The following is a 20,206-nucleotide window of genomic DNA, read 5'->3' as shown; positions in this document are numbered from 1 at the left end:
AATAAAAGTCCGTGTGAAGATATAGCAAGAAGGCAGCCATCTACAAGCCAGGAAGAAAGGTCTTAAAAGAAACAAAACCTGACAGCTTTTTAACCTTGGAGTTTCAGCCTCCAGCACTGTGAGAAAAGATATTTCTGTTGTTTAAGCCACCCAGTCTGCTATTTTGTTATGGCAGCCAGAACAGACTAATACAACAAGAATAAGACAAAGTACAACTTTTATAAATATCAAGTAGCTGGATTCTGTTTCCTTAATCCAATCTGGTAATCCTTGTCTTTTAATTGATGAGGTTAATTCATTTAAAGTTATTCTATCCCTGACAGTTTTCATTTCTATCACTTTATTTTATGCTCTCTATACCACATATTTTTCTTTTTTTCCCCTCTTTTCAAAACAAGTATTAGACTGATATATTCCTTAATTCATTCTTTCCTTTCATTGGTTAGGAAATTATACACTTAATCTTTATGATGTTATGGTTTATGGTTTGATTTTAAAAATGCATGCCTTCTGAACAAAGTTCAAAGTGGATCAAGAATTTTACCACATTTCCAAATATTACAAGGACTTTAGAAACTTTAACTCTGATGGCCCCCCTTCTCTTACATGTCATTTTCTCAGATTTTTATTTTGACTTGTTTTTATGAATCTCACATTGTTCATAATTATTTTCATTTTTATACTGTTAACATGTGTTTAGGTTTACCCTATGTTTGCCAATTATTTTGCCCACTATTGCTTTTGGAAACCTCTCTTCCTTCTGGGTCCAATTTTCTTTTATCTGAGGTAAATACTTTAATAATTGCTTTAGCAAGGGTATGTGGGTGGTAAAGTCTCTATGTCATTTTGTTTAAAATTGCCTTTATTATGCTTTCACTCTTGATTGATAGTTTGTCTGATTTATAATTCTAGGTTGCCAGCTATTTTTTTCAGCAATATGAAGATATTAGCCAATTGTACTCTGGCTCTATTGTTACCACAAGGGGGTCTATTGTCAGTAGTTTTTCCTTTATTTATCTTACTTAAAACTTTTTATTCTGGGACCTAAATATTCATGCTTTTCATCAATTTTATAAAATTCTCAGCCATCCTCTTGTTACTATTTGACTCTTCATTATTCTTCTTCTTTTCCCTCTTGAACTTTTAGTAGACATATATTAGACCTTCTCATTCTCTCTTCATGTCACTGAATCTCACTTTCATATTTTTAATTTATCTTCCTCAATTGAGCTTTACTTAATTTCCTTAGATCTATCTTCTAGTTCAATATTTTTGCTTCAGCTGTTTCTAATATGCTCCATAAGCCATTTGGTTATTGCTTAATTTTAAAAGTTCCATTTGATTTATTTTAATCTTCTTGATATTTGTTTCTTGTGTATTTCTTACAGTTTTGATTCTTTTCATTACCTTTAATTATTTGAACACAATAATTTTATATTCTCCATTAGAATATGCTGTAACGTGAAAATATTGATCTTCTAACGCTGCTACCTGTTCCATCTTTAGTTTCTTACCCATCTTGGATTGTTTACTTGTGAAAGTTGAACTTGAGAAGCACTTCATCGGTGGGAGTCATGGAGCATGTATGCTTTGGAGTGGTGGGGTCTTTGTGTCTGACAAGTGCCCCAGGATTATCATTGGTACAGGGGCACATTGGCGTTCATTTCTCATTGTGAGGATTCCTAAACCTTGAGGACCTTGAGGGTAGTGTAAACTCAAACCCCACATCTATGCCTGCAGCAGACCCAAAATATAAATTGCCCAGGAACTCAGGCAGAGACAGATAAACTTTCCTGTTGCCTTCCTGTGTCACTGCACACAGCATTTTCAGTCCTGTATTTTACTCAGGAACAGCCCTTTAAAGTTTCTAGTTCTCTCTTCATGGGCTTAAGGATTTATTCTACTACCCTGAGGATCTTAAAATAAAAGCTCTTAGGGCACTTGAACCAGCAAAGTCCTAACATCCGATTTCCCCCACACTCACTTCCACCTGGGGTTAACGGCCAAGGGAAGCCTCAGCTGTGCCTCATGGGATTGTGCTCTGCTTTTCAGATTACCTGCCACCTGAGAATTGTTCTTACTTTTACTGTTATCTCAACTACACCTTTTGAATAATGTTATACTTTGTGTACTTGGGGGAAGGGGTTCAGGTAAATGAATTCACATTATTTAGGGAACAAGAAACCCTGAATTTGCTTCTTTAAATGTCTCAAATTTTGAAGTTTGATGAAAATTATATGCCAGATCTGAAGTTACTTTGTTATTTTGCCCACCTAAATGACACTCAAAGAAAAGTAACATACATTTAGTTACTTATTATTCTGCTGTGTTGTAATGATCACAGAGTCAGGGCTTGATGTTTCCCTAGAGTCTATTTTGTAGGAAGTATTTTCCTACATTCAGTAACCCTGTTAGTAGCTTGAATCACCGCACAAACACTAATGTTTCATTGAAAACTCAAGTTTTCATGCATATAAAGAAACTACATCCCAACTGAGGGCTCAAATTAACATGTGGAATACGTTAATTAAGTATATTTTATGTTCACTAACTGTATCATACATTAATTTGAATTTGTGCTTTTTACCCTGAGAATGTGAAACAAGATGGGGTTTCACAGGTGTTTAAATCTCCTTTAAAGAAGCAGAATTGTATTAATGAAACAAAAAGGAATATATTGGCAAGAGAAGACTCACCTTGAGTTGATAACACATGGATCAGATGCCTCTCTGTTGGTTTATGAGCATCTTTAAGGCAGGCAAAGTGATGTACAAATTATCTTAGAACCTCTGAAGTAGAGCATCAAGCTTGCCACATGATAGGTGGTAAATAGCTGTGGAAAGAAGAGAGGAGAGAGAGTGTGAGGATGGCAGGAAAGGAGGAAAAGATGTAAGGAAGAAAAGAAGAAAGGGAGGAAGGGAGGAAGGGAGGGAGGAAGGAGGCAGCTTTTGCCCATGATACCTATACCATGATACTATGATACCTATAAAGAAAGAGGAAACCTAACCCACGTCTAGAACCTGGGTGTCTGGGGCATAAATGCAGATGTCCTTAAGTGTTACTTCAAATGTCTCAGTTCAGTGAAATCTTACATATTCCATCAACACGATTAAAGATTTTAGCTCTTTGCAGCAAAGGTTACATAAGAATCTCTTAAGCTACATGCCTGAACTGGAATTTGTGTTTTCAGTGGAGTATGGCACTTGAAAGTCTCTGTGAAGTTGAGGAGCACACAGCCCATGTCAGCAAATCTTATCACTCCGATGAGTCAAATATCTCTGAGCTGCACCCATGTTTTGAGAGGACTGTTTCTTCCTTTCTTAATGACCTAAACTTCATTTTTATCCTGACCCATTTCTTAAAAACTCCCATGTCTTTTCTATCAGCAAAAACTAAATTTCATAGACAGGATAGGATGGTAGAAAGCTCTTGTATCCTTCCTGCTCTTGCAGAGACCTCATCAACTCTGTAAATGTTTCCCTTCAAGGGGAGGAGGTATTGTGACTGAACTGTACCTTCAATAAACCTCTTTCCAGCTCAGGGGGGAAATTTCCTTGGCTTGGTCAGGGCAGTTTAGCCACACCCAGATGAAATAATGAATGTGAAAGCACTTTGAAAGTCAAGTATCTTGTCAAGCTGTATTAACGTGGCGAGTGCTATACTCTGCACTAGGATATGGGGTGAGGATGGCCAGCCATGGGTAGACACACAACCAAAAGCTAGTGCAGCACAAAAAGGTAGTATCCATTCTGCTCCAATTGCTCCCTCCCTTAGTCCAGGCTGCCATAGAAAAGTATCATAGATTGCATGGCTTATAAACAACAGAAATTTATTTCTCACAGTTCTGGTGGCTGGAAGTCTAAGATCAAGGCTCCAGCAGTTTTGGTGCCTGGTGAGAAATCACTTCCTGGTTCATAGATGGCTATCTTCTTGCTGTGTCCTCACATGGTAGAAGGGGGCAGGGAGCTCTCTAGGGTCTCTTTTATAAGGTAACTAATACCATTCGTGAGGGCTCTACCCTCATGACCTAATCACCCAAAAGGCCCCATTTCCAAACACCATCACATTGGGGATTGGATTTCAACATATGAATTTGGGGGAGACAATCTCTAGCCCTCCCAAATGTGCAAATCACTGCCCAAGAGTTTCAATATGGGAGAACTACCAACAATAGAAAAGAAGAGGAATGTACCATGTTCTGAGAGGAATCTCAAACAAGGAAAGATTGGGGCCATAGACCTGAGTGGACTTGGTTCTCCATTTCTTATGTTCCCTCTGGAGGAGAGGGTGGGAGGAGTAGGGTCCCCTGGTCATAGGACTCTGGTTGCTGTTGATGTCACTTCCTGCCTTGGCAAATTTGACTGGGAGAATGAGTGTATAAAAGAACATGCTCTCTATTTCCCTCCTCCCACCATTACTCTTTCTTTCCTCATTTGCCCTACTCATCTTTCCTTTAAATATATTTAAAAAAATAATCTTTAATACAATTTTATTGGTTCCCCATCGAGGTAACAGTGTTTCTTCAAGTGTGATCCATAAACCTCTGGTGATTCCAGGGAATGTAGAGACAATTTGGCAGTTTCAGAAGCTACAGCATTGATAATAAAATACTAATAATATAACAGCATAAATCGTTTAAGAGCTTATATAGTTGATAGCATACATTTTGCTTCATATTTGGCTAAAACCACTCATGTATAGAATTTGAATAATCTCTCAGCATAAGTGGAGCATATATGAAGAAGAAATGATCAACATATTTTTATTATGTTAATATTGAAAAGTCATGGTATAGAAAGATAACATTTTAAAATAGTTAGCAAAGAATTAAATACAAAAAAAAAGAGTTAAATACAATTCATGAGATAGATGTATGGGATCAGTACTAAAGGACACCATTTATATATGCTGTTGTGAACATTAAAGGAGACTAAAGTACTTGAGCATTAGAACCCTACTGTTTGCAAAGAGAACAGTTAGCAGAATATTTCCTGATCTTGATCTAATATTGAAATAAATGAGGAAAACTGAATACTACTATGTTCTAGCCAATAAGCATATATCTTTTTGGTTCATGAGCAAATACATAGGCATCTTGTATCAAAACCTTGCTTTTTTCCATTAAAGTATGAGGAAGCCAAGGAGAAATTTGTCATAAGGGTTTTTGAAATGAGGAAAGTGAAAACAATCATTTCTCCATGACCCTAATGATGTCAGTAAACACCATTTCAATGATTTCAAGGGTTTTTCTCAAGAGGGATATCTCAAAATACAGTCAATATCTTGAATAGCTGAAATTCATTACTTGTGAACTGAAACAGCATAATTTGTAAGGCTAAGTAAATGATACCAGGATTTCTGATACAGATCAAATTGAGCTAAATGCTTGACTCTCTACTGATACTTTTTTTTCAAGACAGGCCTGGTGTTGACTATATTATTATAATTATATTATATATTATAACATATAAATATATAATATATACAAATTATATATGTAATATATAATATTTATATTATGGTAGACTGTTAGGGTCTTGATGATAACGTGACATTTTAGTTAAGACTTGAAGGAAGTGCAAGAGAAGAGCAAGCCATTTGGATGTCTGGGGAAGAAAACTACACTCAGAGGGAACAGCAAGTGCAAACTTTCTGAAGCAGAAACATGCTTGGTGTCCTCAGGGGATATCAAGGAGGTCACTATAGATGAAGTACAGTGAGGAAGGGAGAGAGTAAGAGTGATAAAATCAGAGGTAGCAAAAGATTTGGATAAAGGGAGGACTTTGGATTTTACTCTGAGATGAGAAGTTATTGGAGAATTTTGAGCAGGGAAGTGTTTGTCTCCTTTTTAATGAGTTCACTCTGACTGCTGTGTTGGGAACAGACTGAGGGAGGCAAAAGCAGAAGAAGGGAAATCAATTAGGAGGCTATTTCAGTAACTGAGGCAAGAGAACACAGTGGCTTATACCAGAGCAGAAGCAGTTGAGGTGGTAGGAAATGGCTGGATTCTGGGCATATTTCCAGTCACTTATTCAATAAATGCTTATTGAACATTTACATACCTGGTGCTATCTTGAGTACTGGAAATGCCATGCTGAGCCAAACAAACAAGCAAAAACAAACACAAACCACCATGGTCTCTATTCTCTTGAGTTATGGTCTATTTGGTGATGGGAGGTTGGGAGTAAAAACAGGCAATATAGATGTAAACAAATAAGCAAGAATACATACTGTGAAACAAGTAAACCAGTATAACGCCAAAGAGTGTCTGGGTGGGTGGATGGACTTTGCTACTTTGAATTGTGTGTCTGGAAAAGGCCACTGAGGAAGCAGTGACCTATCCACTTGGACCTGAGTGAGGAGACGGGGGAAATCAAGTGAAGATCTGGTGGATGATCATCCAGGTAAAATGAACTACAACTTCACAATCAGAGAGCTTGCTCAACCAGCAGACATAAATTTGGTAGTGTGGCTGGAGCATAGTGAAAGAACGGGAAAATGATAGGAAGTGAGATTAGGGAGGAAAATTATGTAGAACCTTGAGGGCCACAAAAAGGAATTTGGAATTTTTTTAAAATTAATTAATTAATTTCTGGCTGTGTTGGGTCTTCGTTTCTGTGCGAGGGCTTTCTCCAGTTGCGGCAAGTGGGGGCCACTCATCATCGCGGTGCGCTGGCCTCTCACTATGGCGGCCTCTCTTGTTGCGGAGCACAGGCTCCAGACGTGCAGGTTCACAGTAGTTGTGGCTCATGGGCCTAGTTGCTCCCCGGCATGTGGGATCTTCCCAGACCAGGGCTCAAACCCATTTCCCCTGCATCGGCAGGCAGATTCTCAGCCACTGCGCCACCAGGGAAGCCCAGGAATTTGGATTTTATTCTAAGTATTTTAGAAAGCCATTGGAAGCCTTTAAGTAAGAAAATGGCATGATCTACTTTACAGTTTTAGAAGATCCCTCTGGCAACTTTGCAGAGAATGGATTCTGTTGGAGACATACAAATGCAGAGCTCAAGTAAGCAGTTGGAAGCATGAGTCTGAGGCTTAGGAGAGAAGTCAGGTTTGAAGGTACAAGTTGAGGAGTAATCAGTGTATGGATGGCATTGAAAGGGAAGGATATAAGTGAAATGACTTCAAAGTGAGTGTGGGCGGTGAAGAGTCAGGACCCCGAGGACTGCCCGGTCTCTTTCAGAGACCACTCGTTCAACCGATTCCTGTCACAGCAAGACTCTCTAGTTCTTACCTCCCACCCCCTCCTCAGCCCACTCGGACATCTCTCCCCACTGCTTTACTGCATCTGCCCCTGTGACGATCACCTTTCCTTCCCTGAAACACACAGCAGAAGGGTTTTAGTGAATGAATAACAAGCAGGAGAATCGGGGAGAAAGAGCATTAGAGTGACAGGATGCCAACAGAGAAAGAGCAATGCCTCCAAAAACTGAGGAGTGACAAATTAAAGTGTTGAGGAGGGTCTCCACCATATCTGAGAGAAAATTCCTACCAGAAGCATTGTGGCTTGGGTCTGACCTCTCAAATTTCAACTGCTTGCCTGTGTTTCTGATCACCATCTGCTCCCGAATTTCCCAAGGCCAAGATTTACCACCCACCTCTGTGACTCCAAGTTGGGCCTCCCCAGGGCTGTGCCAGCCTTGCATGCCACCTGCTATCTGTTATCAGGCCTCTCAGACTCTACATTATTCTGCCTGCTAGACTGAACCTCTCTCTCACACCTACTAATACATGTCCCCTTCCCACCATCTCTTGTGTGGCTCTCGTCCTAATTCCTGATTTTGGTAGTCTGTGCATCTTGCAACAATTAATGGGGTCCTGATCAGCCATGTCTCTCAATGTGACATTTCCTATAACTATTCCAACTTAGTATCCTTTTACAGTATTCTTTAGGGTCTGGAAGATAGCTTACGATGCTGAGTTTTAGGTTCCTAACTTATTACGCCATAAGAATTTGCAAACCTTAAAAGGTCTCTGGGCTCAGTTTAATACATATGCTGTGATTAAGCTTGACTCCCAGTGAAGGCTGCCCCTTCCCTTTACAAAGCATGTACTCTCATATGTTTATCAAAATTAACAGAAACAGTGAGGGAAACAGTGACTGAAATGAGGAGCACTTGGTAATAAGGTCTTTTTAATATCTTGTAATGGGAAAGGCTGGACCGAAATTCGGTGGACAGTAAGGGCTTTGCTGCAAATTATAACTCTTCTTTCTGCTGCTTGGTAAAGGAAGACACAAGAGTCCTGAGGGAGTTACTGGAAGTTGAAAAGCAAATGTCACACTAATCTTGAAGAATCAACTTACAATTTAATATATATTCATTGAATTACATAGTCTATTATTTATTTGAAGCTTGTTATGGGTTGAATTGTATCCCCTACAAATTCATATGTTGAAATCCTAACCCTCAGGATCTCAGAATGGGAAAACAGGTTTGTTGCAGTTGTAATTAGTTAAGATGAGGTCATACTGGAGTAGGGTGGGCTCCTAATCCAATATGACTGGTGCCTTAAAGGAGAAATTTGGACACACACACAGGGAGGGTGTCTTGTGAAGATGAAGGTGGAAATCTTCAAGCCAAGGAACACCAAAGATTGCCAGCAAACCACCTGAAGCCAGGAGAGAAGAATGGAAAAGATTCTCCTTCAGAGCCCTCAGAAGGAGCCAACCTTGCCAACATCTTGATCTCAGACTTCCAGCCTCCAGAACTGTGAGACAATAAGCTTCTGTTGTTGAAGGCACCCAGTTTGAGGTACTTTGTTACGGCAACCCCAGCAAACTAATACAAAGCTTGAGCAGACATAAATTAGATTTTCTACAATATTTTGGTCACATTTTCCATCTTGCATTAATAAAAGTGCAGCACAGTTTGTCCGCACTCCAGAATTTTGCTAGCACAAACACTCACCTCATCACAATCACCACAGGGAGGAAGAAAAAACAAGCCAAGCCGAGGTGTGTGTGCAAACACATGCTTGCTCTTCTGAAGAAACTGAAGGCACGTTTCTTAATTTAGGCATATTTCCAAAGAGGCTGAAGAAAGGAAATCACATTTAAAACAAACATTTACCCCTGTTGCTAAGTAAATGCCTCACAACATTACTATAGTATCAGACATGAAAATTAAACCAGAATTATGCAGCTGGGTCTAATGCTGTCTATTCAGGCGCTAGTGACTGACAAAGAGAAATAGTTGCATTTTGTATGATAATTGGTTGGGGATGTGCAGCATGCATTTAAAAACTGTGTCAGAACACTTTTGCATATCAGAAAACAATCTCATTAACACATTTCATGAGATGCTTGTGTAGTCAAGGAATTTTAATAATTCCCGAGGCCTTGGACAAGGAATACAATTCAAACCATTTCAGTAATAGAAAAAAAAATCGATAATCTTTATATTGCCATTGGTAATGTCAAACTCATAATTCCACCTTTATTAACATTTCATCGTTTTATCGGAATAATTACTACTTTGTAGTATAAGTAATATTATATGCTTATGGAAACATGGACATGAGCCGCATATTTCTTCCATTCAGCTGACACAGCAGAATCTACTGAAATCTAGACTAGGATGACAGAGGGTATGCAAGAAAAATGCTCATGTCTTATTTGTTGTTTTCAAATTTATACAAAACCCAAAGGGTAAAAACCAGCCCGAACAACAGGTAACCTCCCCAAGCCTGATCTGGTGGTTTGACTTCATGAAACTTGCACTAAACAAGACATTAGGCTTCGCACAGCTGACCAAGGACTTAGGAAATCACTGCTTCTATTCTGATGCCACATTCTTGATCTGCCCCACTCCCATCCCGCCTAGACACACAGGGCTCAAGACTCCTTCTGAGCAATTCAGACAGGATGGAGCAGCACATGGAATCCACCTAGCAGACCCTAACCAGCCTGGTTTCCAAAGCCTGTCTGTTAGAACTAAGGTAAGGGTGAGTCATGGGGCCCATGTTCATCACCCAACCTGTTTGGGAGCATTGCTCTGTCATTTTCACAGCTAGACCTGCAGGCAACATGTGCTCTGTTATGATAGGGCAAGGAATGCTCAACTTATCAGGGACCTGATTGGGAGAGCAGCCTTAGTACTTTATAATAGTTGTTAGAACTGTTTACAGAACACTGTTTTTTGCACCTCAGGATAAATCATGTGGCGTGAAGCCATGCCCCATCCCATGTGGAGCTGGGGGCCAGTGGGAGACTTCAGTTTTCCCAGGAAGGGGGAGCCTCTCTCTTTACTCTAAGCACTACAGAGGAGGCACTAAATTTAAATGGAAACAAGAGAGATGTAGATGAGATCTGAAGAGCTTAGGCTCCTACAGGAAGAAGAATGGTTTGTCTTTCTAACAGAATTCAGAGTCTCCTTGGAGGGGTTTTAAACAATGACAAGGAAGATTTCTCTTTCACCCATTTTGGAATACCTATATTCCATGTACCTTGGAAGATATCGAAGAAATATGTCAGACAAAATGGTGCCTCATGGTTTTAAAGGACTAGGACTCTGTTCTTTTCTGTTGCTATGAAATCCCTTGGAACTATAGGAAAGAAATTAGTTTTTCCAACTCTTAATCAATGAACACCTCCCATTCCACCCACGGGTGCTCTTCTTTTAGGTGTCTTTGCTGCTAATCCTCTTTAATCTCCTCTTTCTTCTCTATGTTTGGTCTTCCAAAACTGGCCCTGCATTATACATTCAGAGAGTCCTCCTGTGGAAAAAGAACTAAAATAAAAAATACAACGTGCCTTCAAAAACGGTTTAACGCTTTGTGCATTCAAGCTTAGTACACTCACATACAGAGAAAGATCTAAGAACCCACTCATTGCTATACTTTATCTTGGTTTGTTGGACTTGTCAATTAAAGGAAGTATTTTCATGTTCAGACATACCCAGGGAATAGTGAAGGAAAAAGAAATGTGGATTTAAATAAAGGCTCACTAAGAAGGAAACGTTAATGGATGGATGGAAAAATCAGCTTAGTATAGAAATAAACTTATGTTAATCTCAAGTCCAAATTCAGATGGGTGATACAATGCTCTAATGATCTGGAAGTTAAGCTTTGAAATGCCTGAAGTCTCATGTTCCCAATAAGTTTCAGATTATTTCAGCTTGACTAAAAGTAGGGAGAAAGGGAAATGACATTTCTGCTCTCATTTTTCCCCTCTTTGTGAGTGTCAGTGATGAATCGTGGGTGAATGAGAGCAACTGGGGGTTTTGACCAATGGAAGAAAATTTGGAAACCTTGCTGCCATCTATATCCAGTTTTTAAATTATTTCACTCAATGGGCAAGATTCGGTGATGAGAGTTCAGAGAGACAACACTTTTCCATCCCAGCTGTGCCAGTAGCTCCCACAATCATAGTGTCCTTTATTTAAATGCAATTATTAAATCATTCTTTCATTGGTTCAACAAAAATTTATTGAGCACATGCTATGTGCCAGATATCATTCTAGATTCAGGGTTACAGCCATGAAATATCTGATAGATGTTCCTACCTTCAGTGAGATGGAGGAAGTGGACATTAGACAAGTAAGTGAGACTGTAGGGTATCCGATGGCTGAAAAGGCTATGGAGGAAAATAAAGCAAGGAAGGGCAATGGGGACTAACGGGGATTGAGCTGAGTACTCAAGTTCAAAGTAGGGAAGGCAGGCAAGACTTGGCTGAGAAGAAAATATTTGAGCAAAGATCTGAAGAAGTGGGAGGACCAGATGTGGATATTTGTCAAAGCATGCCATATCCCTTTTCCTACCAAAGTAAATGTCACATAGAATGTAATTCTGCTCTAACAAAGGTAGCCAACAGCATGTGAATTCTGCATTCATAGTACAGTTTATTCTGATCAGTAAGATTATTACACCAATTTGATGAAGTGCCTTGGGACTTGGTGCATGTGTTACATCCATCTTATGTAGCTTTCTATTTGTTTTTGTCTTATACTGGTAATACATAAATACTAAATTATTGAAAAGATAGAAACAAAACAGACCTTTATACAGTGTAATGTGACAGTTCCTTCATCCCACTTCCTCTGTTCTAGTCCCCATCCACCTACTGACCTCCTCATCCCAGAAGAAACTACTGTTAATAGTTTGATATATGTTCATATAGTAACTTCATGGTTAACCTTTTAAGGAACTATCAGATTGTTTTCCAAAGTGGCTGTGCCATTTTAAAATCCTACCAGCAGGGCTTCCCTGGTGGCGCAGTGGTTGAGAGTCTGCCTGCCGATGCAGGGACATGGGTTCGTGCCCCGGTCCAGGAGGATCCCACATGCCGCAGAGCGGCTGGGCCCGTGGGCCATGGCCGCTGAGCCTGCGCGTCCAGAGCCTGTGCTCCACAGCGGGAGAGGCCACAGCAGTGAGAGGCCTGCGTACCGCAAAAAAAAAAAAAAAATCCTACCAGCAGTGTCTGAGGTATCCATTCTTTCTACATCCTTACCAACACTTGTTATTATCTTTTTGATTAGAGTCATCCTAGTGGGTGTCAAGTGGCATCTCATAATATGATTTGCATTTCCCTAAAGAAAATGATGTTAAGCACCCTTTCCTGTGTTTGTTAGACATTAGTATATATTCTTTGGGTAAATTTCTATTCAGATTCTTTGCCTATTTTTAATCATTATATTATTGAGTTGTGAGAGTTCTTTATATATTTTAGATATAAATTCCTTGTTAGATACATGATTTAAAATATCTTCTCCCATTCAGTCTTTCCACTTTCTCTGTGGTGACCTTGAAGCACAAAAGTTTTTAATTTTGATGAAATCTAGTTTAACTATTTTCTCTTTCACTTTTGCTTTTAATATTATATATAAGAAGCCATTGCCAAAGCCAAGGTCATGAAAATTTACATCCATGTTTTCCTCTAACAGTTTATAATTTTGACTTACATTTAGATTTCTGATCCATTTTGAGTTAATTTTTGTATATAGGGTAAGGCAGGGATCCAACTTCATTCTTTTGCATGTGAATTTCCAGTTGTCCTAGCACCATTTGCTGAAAAGACTCTTCATTCTCCATTCAATTGTTTTGGCACCCTCTTCAAAAATCAATTTACTGTAAATGTGAGGATTTGTTTCTGGATTCTATATTCTAGTCCACTGATCTATCCTTAATCACTATGACATGGTATTGCTTACATTTGCTTAGCAGTAAGTCTTGCAGTCAGGAAGTGTGAATCCTTCAACTTAGTTCCTTTCCAAGACAGTTTTGCAATTTTGGGTCCCTTGTATATTCATACAAATTTTAGGATCAGCTTGTCATTTTCTGCAAAGAAGCCAGCTGGGATTTTGACAGAGATTGTACTGAGTATGTAGATCAATGGGGAGAGTATTGCTATCTTAATAATACTGCCTTCTAATCCATGGACATAGGATGTCTTTTCATCTACTTACGTCCTTTAAATTCTATTCCAACAATATGTTTTCAATGTACAAGTCTTGTACTTCTTTTGTTATAGTTATTCATAAGTATTATTCTTTTTTGATGTTATTGTAAATGAAGTTGTTTTCTTAATTTTATTTTTGGATTGTAAGTATATAGAAAAACAATTGATTTTGTATATTGATCTTGTATCCTGAAAAATTGCTGAACTTGTTTATTACCTCTAAGTATTTAGGGGGATTCTTTTATATTTTCTATCTACAAGATCATGTCAACTATAAATAAGTATAATGTTAGTTGTAGGGATTTTTGTAAATAGCATTTATCAGGATGAGGAAGTGACCTTCTATTCTTAGTTTTTTGAATATTTTTACATGAAGCGGTGTTGGATTTTGTCAAATGCCTTTTCTGCATCTATCGAGAAGACCACGTTGTTTTTGTCCTTTATTCTATTGATATAGTATATTACATTAATTGATTTCAGGTGTTAAACTGACCTTCTATTCCTGAAATAAATCCCACTTGGCCATGGTGTATATCCTTTTAATATGTTGGTAGATTCAGTTTGCTACTATTTTTTGTGTGTGTGTGGAATTTTGTGTTTATATTTATGAGAGATACTGGGCTGTAGAATCCTGGGGTTTTTTTGGGTTTTTTTTGGTGATGTCTTTGGTTTTGACATCAGAGTAATACTGGATTCAGAGAATGATTTGGAAAATGTTCCCTCCTCTTCCATTTTTTGGAAGAATCTGTGAATAATTACTAATAATTCTTTAAATATTTGGTAGAATTCATCAGTAAAGCTGTTTTGGCCTGGGGTTTTCCTTGTGAGGAGTTTTTTGATTACTCATTCAATCTCTTTTGTTATGATCTATTTAGATTGTCTATTTCTTCTTGATTATTTAGCTGTTGTGTTTTTCTGGGAATTCATCCATTACATTTAAGTTATCCAATTTATAGTATAGTATTTATAGTATTTTCATAGTATTCTTTTAGGACCCTTTTTATTTCTGTAAAGTTGGTAATAATATCATCTCATTTATTTCTGACTTTAGTAATTTGAGTTTTCTCTCTGCTGTTTTTTGGTCAATCTAGGTAAAGGTTTGTCAATTTTGTTGATCTTTTCAAAGAATCAAACTTTTATTTTGTTGATTTTCTCTATTGTTTGTAATTCTCTATTTCATAATTTTCACTCTACTCTTTATTATTTCCTTCATTCCACTTGTTTTAGGTTTAGTTTGTTCTTCTTTTTCCATTGTCTTATGGTAGGTGTTTAGGTTATTGATTTGAGATATTTCTTATTTTTTAATATAGGTATTTACAGCTATAAATTCCCATCTAAGTATTTTTAACAGCATTTTATAAATTTTTGTTTTGTGTCCTCATTTTCATTCTTTTCAGTCTATTTTCTATTAATCTTTCTGATTTCTTCATTGATTAATTTGTTATTTAGGAATATGTTGTTTAATTTCCACATGGTCATGAATTTCCCACATTCCTTTCTGTGTTTTGATTTCTACTTTCATTCTATTGTGGTTGGGGAGAATACTTTGTATAATTTCAATCCTTTTAATTTTTTTGAGGCTTTATATGAGATTTTTAGAAATATTTTTACTAGATATTGTCAAATAGCCCTCCCAAACCAGTACATATCTTCCCATTATGTGATTGATTAAAATATTCAAAGGATTTGTCAAAAACCAGAGTGAAAATAAAATCTTTCGTAATTCCCTTTCTGAATTTATTTAGTTAATCACTAAAATTAGCTGAAATTATGTTACCCTTGTGGAGATCACAGAATGATAATTAAAGTGCCCACTTAACACTATCGTTCGCGCTAATGCTGCATATTTAAAATACGTTATCTGTAATCTTCACTATAAAATAGGTATTAATATTCCCATATTACAAAGGAAGAAACTGAGTGCCAGATCCTTTAAGTAACTTGTCGAAAATCACATAGAAGATGAAGAAGTATTGGAATTAAGACTCAAACTTATTTCTACCATCATACTCTTCTTCTAAGGCCAAGGAAAAATGGTCACATAGAGATCATGCTTTTCCCTCATCTTTCCTTGCTTCTGTAATACCTTAAGACCTATCAGGAGTCATGTTCAGACTATTCTCAGCAGCCACAAACTTACATTTTCCATTGCTACTTTTACCTTTTTCCTATTCCAGAGGTCAACTGCAACTTATAATTGGACAACATGCTTATTGGCTTCTTCCCAACTGAATTAGGTCTGCATAGTGGATTTTGCATTTTAAAATACTGAATCATTCATACCTTTAGATGGGGCATGAGCTCTCCAGTAATCTACTGTGCTCACAGCCTTATTCTGACTGGTATTGGCCTAAGCAAAAATGTGTGTTATCTGCCTGGTCCTTGCGGATCTCTGAATATGTGAGTATTGATGTAGAACCTTGGCTCTTTTTTTTTTTTAACTCAATCTATGGTAGGAAATGTATTTTACATTTTGATCCAGTACACACTCATTTCCTAAATATGTATGTAAAAGAACACATCCTTACTATTGATACATTCTATTATTTAAAAAACTCTGGTCATGATTCAATAAGTTTATTTCATGAGATAATAATGGGCTATAACCTATAACTTAAAAATAACTTATAGTTTGAGAACCCAGAGAAAAGGCTAAACTAGGCCAGTTGTTCATTGTGCACTAAATAATAATTACTCATCATTAAGAATAAAGACACATCTTTCTTCCCACCCCACTCCCAAATTCCAAGGTCATACCTTCTATAATTATTGTCCTCGACAGCCAAGTCCCCAAATGCTTGACTACTTTGACCCCTAGAAAGCCACAGTAAATGATAAGCAGAGACTAGACAAATTACACTATTCAACTGCATGTAACCTTTTTGAAGGCTCCTTGGACTGGATTTCCAGCACTCCCACATTCGTATTGCAAGACCAAGTTTAGAAGAAGGTAAAATAAGGAAAATGGAAGTCTTGGCAGGAGGGGAGGAACCATACAATGAGCTACTTGGTTGGGGCTTTGGGCCAGCACGCCCTGCCCAGTAAAGGAGTTCATTCTATAGCTTCTAAAAGGTTAAGTATTAAAGCTCCGAGATGGGACTTGGACCAGCCTGAGCTTCCCTGGAAGCTGAAATAGAGGCAAAGGCATGGATGGTGGCATGAGTGAGGTGGGTCTAAAGTCCAGAGACAAAGACTTTGTGAGAGGCGACAGGGCCCAGATGCCCATCAAGGGTCACTTTCAGGCAATGCCAAGGCAAAAATCAGCCTGTGATTCCCTCTTTGGGAGAGGCCATAATGATCCACTTCCACTATGAGGATGTGGACACCTTTTTCATATATCTGCCCCCCTGCATTCTCCTGCCACCCCACCCACCCCCTATGATTGCATTATTTAATGGGATTAAGAAGGTTGATCTAACAATGAGGCATCATTCAACATACTCTACTCTGAATAAAAATTTAAAAGAACAATATTTGGAAGGGACACTTTCTGGGCAGCTTTAAACAAACAAAATTACTTAATAACCCTTGTGGAAAAAATTACAGTAGGTTACAAGAGGGGAGGAAGCCATGGTAATTGGAAAAAATGTATGCTCCTTTGGAACGACTTAACTAATAGAAGACACTTGGTTTTGTTAGTAATAATTGCAACAGATTTCTATGATGAAGTAGGTGAAATGCTCCCAGGCTTGGAATTTAGTAGAGAATTGTTTTAACATGTTGCCTTTTCCTTTGCTGGCATTCTAGAGTCAAAACACAGAGTTTCTCTATAACCCTAGCAATACTTGTATGGAATTCGGGATTGTCGAGGCTAACTTAGATCTTTTCCCAAAGAGTCAGTTACTGCAAGTATCAGAAGGATCTTGATACACAGTCACATCCATGGCACAGCAATACATCCTCCAGCAAAAATGGTTTCTACCAGTTTCTGCTTAGCTGACTACACACACACACACACACACACACACACAGTCTCAGAGTTTTCCCTGGAACATGCATGAGTTCCTACTTGACCTATTTATATGGCCATAGCAATCTGTTCAATTAGGCTCTCTGGAAGCTTTCCTTGGTTTTCTGAAGTTAAGTCCATCTGTTTCGCTGCAATTTAGTGCATTAGTATGACTTGGAAATATAAGTTCAAAACCCAGTCTAGTTGTCCCACTTACATCCAGGGACACATACCCTTTTTGTGGCTTTGTCATAACCCTCCTATAGGTGATGTGCTTTGCTAAATACAGCTTGAGACTTATCCATCATTGTTCTCAGGCAATTTCTGTGCCTCATTAGTCAGGATAATCGAGAATCAGCTGGATTTGTCAAACAAAGTCCACTGGCTTAGCTTCAAATTCTTCTTGCGTTTGTCCTACACTAGATGACATTAGGAAAATAGTGTTGGTAGCAGATCAACTCTTGTACCCAATCTTGTACCTAATGGTTTAGCTGCTTGACATAATAATTTATATGACTCTGCAGTGATGTCTACTGGCATGGGGTGAGACAAAATGCTGTCTGGCTGGGACAGATAGGGTCCCCATTCCTGGAAAATAAACATATTTGCTGGGTTATTCTTGGAAGAGCTATTTGAAAATTCTTAAAGCAAGGGGTAGAGAGTGGTGATGAATTACAGACATAATGCCAAATGAGTCCCCACCTCCCCAGCTCATAATTCCCACAGTTGGCTACAGATGAAAGTCCATAGGGATAGAAGCAGAGATTAAAAGTGCTGGCAGCTTGGACCACCCCTTCCTGTGAGCTCATTCTATGCATAAAGTGAGAGAAAACCTTATGTAAACCCCAGACTTTGAGAACCTCAACAACCTGGACATTCAGAGTCAAGGATGACCTGCACCTAGGACCACAGCTGCACTGCACAAACCTCCCATTCATTCCCCCAGCCTTCTCAACCACAGAATAGAACATGCTATAGAGAGCAGTAGCTAGAGATGTGAAGCCAGAACCCATAAGAGACCATGACTACTGACAGGCAGATTCTTCATGTCCAAAGTCAGAGGGCGAGCACCTATGCCAAGTCCAGCACAGCCATCTTACTAAGCCTCTGCCTGGCTGCACCCACCTCTCCTGCACTTCTAGGTCTCTAGCCCTTGTTTAGACTCTCCTTGTTGAGCCTGCTCAGCTACTCTCTTTCTCTCTCTTATTGCACATTAATACTACTCTTTGAGTGGTTACTGGTGACTTATAACTTCAATCTTTCTTCAGCTTCTAGCACAAACCATGAGTATAGAATTCATGGGTTTTGTAATGAGGCAGATCTGGATTTGATTTTTAGTTTTTTTTTTTTTTTTTTGGCCTATTTGCAGTGGCACCTTGAGCAAGATGCTTAACTTCCCATCTGTAATCCCTGCAGGATGGCTGGAAGAATTAACTCGCCCTTTCATTCAGCAAATGTTCATTAAACATCCTAAAATAGGAAAAGCAGAAAGCACAGCGCCTGGCTTATAATAAGTTCATGATAAAGAATAATTATGCTTAGTGCGATGAAAATAATAATAGAGACAGAAGTAATATTAAGCACCAATCTGACCTCGTCCCACATCCTTAGCTACTTCAATCTGAGATCAGTAAATATTGATCCATTGCCCATAGTTTCTATGGCTTTGGTTGGGCCTCTAACTTCTAGTTCATTATCACTATACATAGCATTTCTTTCTTGGCTTGGCTCTTGCAAAGTTCTCAGGTTGCAGTCTTGCCTTTTTATCTGGATAATATAATCATCTACGAGAATTTGAACTCCTTCACAAGCTTCGTGTATCAAGTGACGCTCACTAGAAGAGTTCCTGTGCGGAGGAGCCGTTGGATGGCATCCTGAGATATCTCCACCTGCCATATGGTGTGGCAAATGTCATGATGTAATTGCTTCCTTCATTCCAGGCCAGCTTGCCAGGAACCTGATGCTACCCCTGTAACACATGATACCAGTGGCTTAACTGTTCTAAGGCCTTCAAAAGCAACTACTTTGCATGTTCTAACCCCATGGATTCCCTAAAGTCTCCACCATCCTACAGAGCTGGGTTTTCTGAGTTCCTCCTCCTAAGTACAGCTCTCTAGTTTTATGTTAATTGTGCTTGTTCCTACTACTCATTCCTGGAATTGGTCTAAGTTAATAAGAGTGTTCTAAATACAATTACCAAGTGACTGTTCCCTTAGAATTTATGGTTCATACGCCCCAGCTAATAATCTCGTAACTTGAAAGAACTTGTTTGTAATTGTTCATGAATGTTCTATTTTATTTTCTTTACTTAGAACAAAATACTAATTATGTTTTTTTCTTGTTCTACAGCTTGTTTATGTCATTATATGACAACATCTACAACATGGGTGTCTAGAGAGCATTGTCTTTCTTTAGGTGAACATACTGTCTAATTTATTAAAAACATGTAATGGATAATGATCAAATTAGTGACTTTACATAAGAGGCCTTGTACAACAAGGTTTTTATTTAGTTATTTCTCTTGGTCACATCCTTAGGCTTCGGTAAGCAACAACATAATTCATCCTTAACTTCTTGCAACCTGTGTTTACTAATTGCCTTGTTAGCTGTTTTGATATTTTTTCTTAGGGTTGCATTCAAGTCTCTCAATAGAGTGAAAAGGGCACATGGGAGAGAGCTGGAAAGAAATGGTGAAGCCATGGTTCATATAGGCAAGCTCAGTGTTGCTGAGGTTTCTGATTTTTCAGAATATTAATAGATACTAGAAACCAAAAGAAAAATCAGTGGATCAGACTTAATTGATGGAATGGCAGTTTACAACCCCTGATTTACTATCCTTGGGTTCTTGCTTCCTTGAG

The 20,206-nt window shown here is 38.4% G+C and overlaps 1 long non-coding RNA gene across 3 annotated transcripts in view; it reads right to left on the bottom strand.

Moving 5' to 3' along the window:
* LOC149749564 (uncharacterized) overlaps positions 1-20,206 on the bottom strand; it is a 261,984-nt gene that overhangs the window by 67,691 nt on the left and 174,087 nt on the right. For all 3 annotated transcript variants that reach the window (XR_016392662.1, XR_016392664.1, XR_016392663.1), the window contains exons 4-5: positions 8,913-9,037; positions 2,697-2,833 (exon numbers count right to left, since the gene is read on the bottom strand). This is a non-coding gene — a long non-coding RNA (uncharacterized LOC149749564). The remainder of the gene's footprint in view (positions 1-2,696; positions 2,834-8,912; positions 9,038-20,206) is intronic.

Source organism: Delphinapterus leucas, chromosome 3 (assembly GCF_059928025.1).
Source record: "Delphinapterus leucas isolate spDelLeu-1000000601 "Yukka" chromosome 3, BTC_Dleu_Yukka2, whole genome shotgun sequence".
NCBI lineage: Eukaryota > Metazoa > Chordata > Mammalia > Artiodactyla > Monodontidae > Delphinapterus > Delphinapterus leucas.
Note: the sequence above shows the minus strand (reverse complement) of the source record. Positions and strands in the feature narration are given on the sequence as shown.